Consider the following 7,199-nt stretch of genomic DNA (forward strand, 5'->3'; position numbering starts at 1 on the left):
GTATTCAGTAGATACTTTCAAAAGGGGCCAGACTGTCCCAACACTACCTAGAGCACTGAGGCATTTCCTGCACTAGGAAATCAAACCTAGAGGACTTCAATGAGGAAAAGACATTGCAGAAAAACATTACATAAACATACTCACTGATGTGATAAATTACCTCTTCTACATGCTGAAATAGTTCTTGCACTTCCTGCTGACTCACTCAGAGGGAATTCTCAGTGTAAAGTATTCAAAGCTTTCCTCCTTTAACTCTATGCCCTAGGTTAATACTGGCATTCTCAGTGGGGCTAATGTGTTCTGTACCACCTTAGTAAAGGGTTTAAATATTGACCAACTGATGTATACTGAGAAAGTCAGGTCCAGAAGACGACACACAGAGCCCATTGCAGAAAGCCCAGGAGTGTTGTGCAAGTCACAATCAACCACCCAGCAACATCTAACCATGGAGCTAGGATTGAACATTGAATCACTAGCAGGGCCTGACTTTTCTCAGTTGATCAAACCAGCATTTATTTGCTTTATATCCCAATGCCTATCCCAGTGCCTGGCACACGGTAGGTGGTCAGTAAGAAATGTGAGCCCTCAATCTACACCCAGTAGTGGCTGTGCTTCAGCGTTGGGTTGGTTTGTCAGCAGAGTTTGACCAGGTTCATCCACATCTCCCAAGTAGCACATTTGTCCACTGGCTTGGCCACTGGAGAAGACATTTGTTCATGCTGCAGGTCCCTGAAAAGACAGACTGGGAGGCTGCTGGAGCTTTGCAGAGGGGTGTCACTGTGACAGTGGGAACCTTTATGCTCCTTTCTGGCCTATGACTTGGGGTTGTGTGTTCCGGGTTGGTCTGGGGCTTGATAAGAGGTTTTGCCTTTTCTACCTTCTGGCTCAACAGCCAGACACACATGGCCACTGCAGCCACTTTCAGCAGGAAGACCACGGCAGCCAAGGGTATGATGACCATCAGAGGGTAACTGCTGTCTCTGGGCTGCATAGGTGCCCAAAAGCTGACTATTAGTGGTGGCTGGTGGCCAAATGACCTTGATGGCAGAGACTCTGCCATCCACACTGGGCTCTTCACCACTGTGCTGTCCCCAGGGATCTGCTTTCTGCCATCTGGTCTGGGTCAGTTTCCCTAAAGTTTCTGTCTGTGCCGCAAGTCCTGAGGAAATCACAGGCTTTTCCTGAGAGAGAACGGAGGTTACAAGGTTGTCTCCAGTGACAAATAAAGGAACATCTGGTGTAAATGTTTGCAAAAGTGAGGGGTCAGGTGGCACTATGGTGAAGGGGAGATAACATATCACTGGCTGTACATGATCTGCCCTGAGCAAGAAAGTGAAGGAGTCGTTCAGCATCCCCACACCTGTGGGTGGAATACCAGCCGCCCTTGGTCAATGTCCCTCTGAGTGAATACAGTAGCCTCTTCTATCACTGTGCTGTAGAACCCCTCTTCGTCCAGCCTTCTATGTACAGGGGGCTCTGTCACTTCAAATTTGGGATCACTGTCAGTCATATTAGCAAGCTCAATAGTATCGGGCAAAATTCACCCCCGATATTTCACGTAGGTTCTTTTCTATTTTCCGTAAATGTCGGCCGGTCTGAGAAATAAAGGGACACAGTACAAAAGAGAGAAATTTTAAAGCTGAGTGTCCAGGGGAGACATCACATGTCAGCAGGTTCCATGATGCCCCCTGAGCCATAAAACCAGCAAGTTTTTATTAGTGATTTTCAAAAGGGGAGGGAGTGTACGAATAGGGTGTGGGTCACAGAGCTCACATGCTTCACAAGATAATAAGATATCACAAGGTAAATGGAGGCAGGGCGAGATCACAGGACCACAGGACCAGGGCAAAATTAAAATTGCTAATGAAGTTTCGGCCATGCATTGTCATTGATAACATCTTATCAGGAGACAGGGTTTGAGAGCAGACAACCAGTCTGACCAAAATTTACTAGGTGGGAATTTCCTCATCCTAATAAGCCTGAGAGCACTACGGGAGACAGGGGCTGATTTCATCCCTTAGCGACCACCGTAAAAGACTGCCATCCCCAAAGTGGCCATTTCAGAGGCCTTCCCTCAGGTACGCATTCTCTTTCTCAGGGATGTTCCTTGCTGAGAAAAAGAATTCAGTGATATTTCTCCCATTTGCTTTTGAAAGAAGAGAAATATGGCTCTGTTCCGCCTGGCTCACCGGCAGTCAGAGTTTAAGGTTATCTCCCTTGTTCCCTGAACATTGCTGTTATCCTGTTCTGTTTCCAAGATGCCCAGATTTCATGTTGTTCAAACACACACGCTCTACAAACAATCTGTGCAGTTAACGCAATCATCACAGGGTCCTGAGGTGACATACATCCTTCTCAGCTTACGAAGATGATGTGATTAAGAGATTAAAGTAAAGACAGGCATAGGAAATCACAAGGGTATTGACTGGGGAAGTGATAAGTGTCCATGAAATCTTCACAATTTATGTTCAGAGATTGCAGTAAAGACAGGCGTAAGAAATTATAAAAGTATTAATTTGGGGAACTAATAAATGTCCATGAAATCTTCACAATTTATGTTCTTCTGCCATGGCTTCAGCCGGTCCCTCCATTCAGGGTCCCTGACTTCCTGCAACATGGTAGCATCTAGGTCCCTTCTTCTCAGCTGATGAGCCACTCTGTCGGCAATTTTCAGGTTTGGCATAACCCGCAGTAAAGGCTGCACTCTGATGTTCAGTGTTTGTCCTGTCAGGTTGCTTTCTGATGTAAACAGTGAGAACTGTAGCTGGTCCTGTGTGGCAGTGAGATTTGTCATGTGACAAGAGAGTCTTCCTGAATCCAAATCTTCCTGTCCAAAGTTGATGACCAACTGGTCTTCAATCAGCAGGTGCCCATGTTGGAGGGGCCATGTTATCATGTAAGTGATTTGGGGGTTCCTCCCATTGGTCATGGCTGACAGGTGAGCGCTGGTGATGGGGATGGTTGTCTGGCCTTGTGGGAGAAGTAGGTCAGTAAGGTTCACAATGCTGATGGAGATGGGAATGACATCCAGGTGGAAGAGTTTATAGAGGGGGTGGTGTGCACCATCTGTCACACTAAAGTAGAACACTCCAGAGGGAGGGCTTCCATCCTGTATGAACCACACCTGAGAGTTATCAATGTCAGCTTGTATAAAATGGTGAACAGGTGTGTCCAGAAGGTAAGCCATTGCCAAAAAGCCATTATTAGGATTACGGATGATCATATATCTGATTTCGTCTGGAGGACTGTCCAGATCTTCCACTTTCAGATGTTCAGGTCCCACAGCCAACCTACTGCCCTGCAGAACTTTCAACTGAAGCCCCTTTGTCTTTAATTCTGGTGCCTGGTCATTATAATATCACCTGGAGAGATGGTGATATTAAACATCTCTTCAAGAAAGTCAGCTTCTGGCTTGGTGGTGGACTTGCTCTTTTGGTTTGGCCAAATGACAAAGGTAAAATTATCAGCCAGTGATTCACAGTCATCATGAATGTATGTAATTCCAAATTTATTAATTATATACTGGGAGAAACTGGGTTTTCCTTTGGTAATATTTCCTTCTCCAACCATAATTGTTCCGTGGTGAGGAAGAGATGTCACTTGGAACCAAATTTCATAGGAAGAGCACTGAGATTCAGGCAATTTAAATAAGAGGTTGGAGGCATCTAACTTAAACTGGCCAATTAGAACCTTGTCTCCCTCCTTGACAGAAGCTCCTGTTAAAACATAAAGAACAAATTGACATTTCATTAGAACTTTTAGATGACAGCTGTAAAGCTCTTTTTCCCTCAAATTTGTCTTAGTGGATTATTTGTAACACTTTGGTTGCTCAAGTACTTGAATTAGCATTGCTACCCAAGGCATATTAAATAAATACATTTTAAATACACACATTCACACACAATTAAGCCAATGTTTCAGGCAACTGAGCTTTAAAATCTTTTATATTCATTTATAAAATGTTAATTTCCTAATTTATCTACTACTGGACTGTCTCTTGCCATGGAAACATGCAGCTTTCAATACCCCTTTCCTTTTAAGAACTTACCCTATTTGTCATTTTCATTTTTTATCAACAGTTTTCCATCATGGGCACAGTGAAGTCCCCACTTGGAGGTGCAAATAAAATTCTTTAAAGCTAAGTTGTCATCCTTCTCCCAGTACAACTGTTTAAGCTTATGAGATAAAATAGAAGAGACCTGGAGAAAGAGGACATGTAAAGAAATAATAATTTTTTTATAACTGTTTAAGCTTTATTTCAAAGGTTGATATCATGGCATTGACAATTAAAAAGGGAAAGATTTATTTCCAAACTCTCCCTACTTTAATAATTATGGATTAGGCACTACTCATATCGTGGCGGCATTACCTGTATTTGCAAGCAGATAACTCTGCTGACCAGGCTTATTGATATCATATGAAATAGTAATACAGAACTCCTCAGGTCCCAGGGCTGCTGATGGGGAGGAGGCCGTGAATGTAAAGGAATCTTCCGCAGTCCAGCCAGTGTTCTCATGGTCTACGTGCTGGTATAATATCAACCCTTCACTGACCTGACCAAACAGTATGAAAATAGCTCCTGGTTTCAGGGGTGATACAAGGATTGACATATATCCTAACTGGAAGAGATATATGTCCTTTGAGAGTTCACTTTACTCATGCTCAAATTATTGCACATAGCCATCTAAATGCAGAAACATTAAAAATGTAGTAACTTATTTTTCCAACCTAGGGGATTCTATTATAAAAATGATCTATTCACCAGAGAAAGAAAAGCACATTGATTTTGAGACAACTAATGTCTAAGGTATTTGTATAATATTATAGAAAGTTTATAAGAAACTTGTACTTAACTTTCCAGAAGCTTCAACAATAATCAACTCAGAACCAGTCTTGTTGCATATATACTCCTACCCACTTTTCTGCCCCATAGATTATTTTGAATCAAATCACAGACATCATATCATTTCATCTTGCTATGAAATGTCTGAATGTTGGTCCCCTCCAAAACTCATGTTGAAACTTAGTCCCCATTGTGGCAGTATTGAGAGGTGGGGCCTTTTAAGAGGTGATTGGGTCATGAAGGTTCTGCTCTCATGAATGAATTAACCCATTCATAGACTAATGGGTTAATGGGTTAGTGGGTTATCATGTAAGTGGGACTGGTGGCTTTATAAAAAGAGGAAGAAAGACCTGAGCTAGCACACTCAGCTCCCTCATCATGTGATGCCCTGCACTGCCTTGGAACTCTGTGGAGTCCCCACCAGCAAGAAGGCCATCACCAGATGTGGTCTCTCAACATTAAACCTCTCAGCCTCCATAACTGTAATAAATTCTTTTTCTTTATAAATTACCCATTTTCAGATATTTTGTTATAAGCAATAGAAAATGGACTAAGTGGGGGAGGAGCAAAGATGGCCAAATAGGAACTGCTCCAGTCTACAGCTCCCAGCGTGAGCGACGCAAAAGACAGCTGATCTCTGCATTTCCAACTGAGGTACTGGGTTCATCTCACTGGGGAGTGTCAGACACTGGGTGCAGGACAGTGGGTGCAGCGCACAAAGCGTGAGCTGAAGCAGGGCAAGGCATCACCTCACCCAGGAAGTGCAAGGGGTCAGGGAATTCCCTTTCCTAGTCAAAGAAAGGGGTGATAGATGGCACCTGGAAAATTGGGTAACTCCCACCCTAATACTGTGCTGTTCCAATGGTCTTAGCAAACGACACACCAGGAGATTATATCCCGTGCCTGGCTCAGAGGGTCCTACGCCCACAGAGCCTCACTCATTGCTAGCACAGCAGTCTGAGATCAAACTGCAAGGCGGCAGTGAGGCTGGGGGAGGGGCGCCTGCCATTGCCGAGGCTTGAGTAGTAAACAAAGCGGCCAGACCAGGAAGCTTGAACTGGGTGGAGACCACCCCAGCTCAAGGAGGCCTGCCTGCCTCTGTAGACTCCACCTCTGGGGGGAGGGCATAGCCAAACAAAAGGCAGCAGAAACCTCTGCAGACTTAAATGTCCCTGTCTGACAGCTTTGAAGAGAGTAGTGTTTCTCCCAGCATGCAGCTGGAGATCTGAGAATGGACAGACTGCCTCCTCAAGTGGGTCCCTGACCCCCAAGTAGCGTAACTGGGAGGCACACCCCAGTAGGGGCAGACTGACACCTCACACGGCCAGGTACTCCTCTGAGACAAAACTTCCAGAGGAACGATCAGGCAGCAACATTTGCTGTTCACCAATATCCGCTGTTTTGCAGCCTCTGCTGCTGATACCCAGGCAAACAGGGTCTGGAGTGGACCTCCAGCAAACTCCAACAGACCTGCAGCTGAGGGTCCTGACTGTAGGAGGAAAACTAACAAACAGAAAGGACATCCACACCAAAACCCCATCTGTACGTCACCATCATCAAAGACCAAAGGTAGATAAAACCACAAAATGGGGAAAAAACAGAGCAGAAAAACTGGAAACTCTAAAAATCAGAGCACCTCTCCTCCTCCAAAGGAACGCAGCTCCTCACCAGCAAAGGAAAAAAGCTGGACAGAGAATGACTTTGATGAGTTGAGAGAAGAAGGCTTCAGAAGAACAAACTACTCCTAGCTAAAGGAGGAAGTTTGAACAAATGGCAAAGAAGTTAAAAACTTTGAAAAAAAAATAGACAAATGAATAACTAGAATAACAAATGCAGAGAAGTCCTTAAAGGACCTGATGGAGCTGAAAACAACGGCACGAGAACTACATGATGAATGCACAAGCCTCAATAACTGATGCGATCACTGGAAGAAAGGGTATCAGCGATGGAAGAAGAAATGAATGAAATGAAGTGTGAAGAGAAGTTTAGAGAAAAAATGATAAAAAGAAATGAACAAAGCCTCCAAGAAATATGGGACGATGTGAAAAGACCAAATCTACGTCTAATTGGTGTACCTGAAAGTGACAGGGAGAATGGAACCAAGTTGGAAAACACTCTGCAGGATATTATCCAGGAGAACTTCCCCAATCTAGCAAGGCAGGCCAACATTCAGATTCAGGAAATACAAAGAATGCCACAAAGATACTCTTCGAGAAGAGCAACTCCAAGACACATAATTGTCAGATTCACCAAAGTTGAAATGAAAGAAAAAATGTTAAGGGCAGTCAGAGAGAAAGGTTGGGTTACACACAAAGGGAAGCCCATCAGACTAACAGGTAATCTCTTGGCAGAAACT

At 44.1% G+C, this 7,199-nt stretch overlaps 1 pseudogene; it reads right to left on the minus strand.

Moving 5' to 3' along the window:
• Positions 1-652: 652 nt before the first annotated feature.
• Positions 653-1,352, minus strand: LOC129036178 (uncharacterized; annotated as a pseudogene).
• Between the last annotated feature and the right edge of the window lie 5,847 nt (positions 1,353-7,199).

The sequence above is a fragment of the Pongo pygmaeus genome, chromosome 4 (genome assembly GCF_028885625.2).
Source record: "Pongo pygmaeus isolate AG05252 chromosome 4, NHGRI_mPonPyg2-v2.0_pri, whole genome shotgun sequence".
In the NCBI taxonomy this organism is placed as follows: Eukaryota; Metazoa; Chordata; class Mammalia; order Primates; family Hominidae; genus Pongo; species Pongo pygmaeus.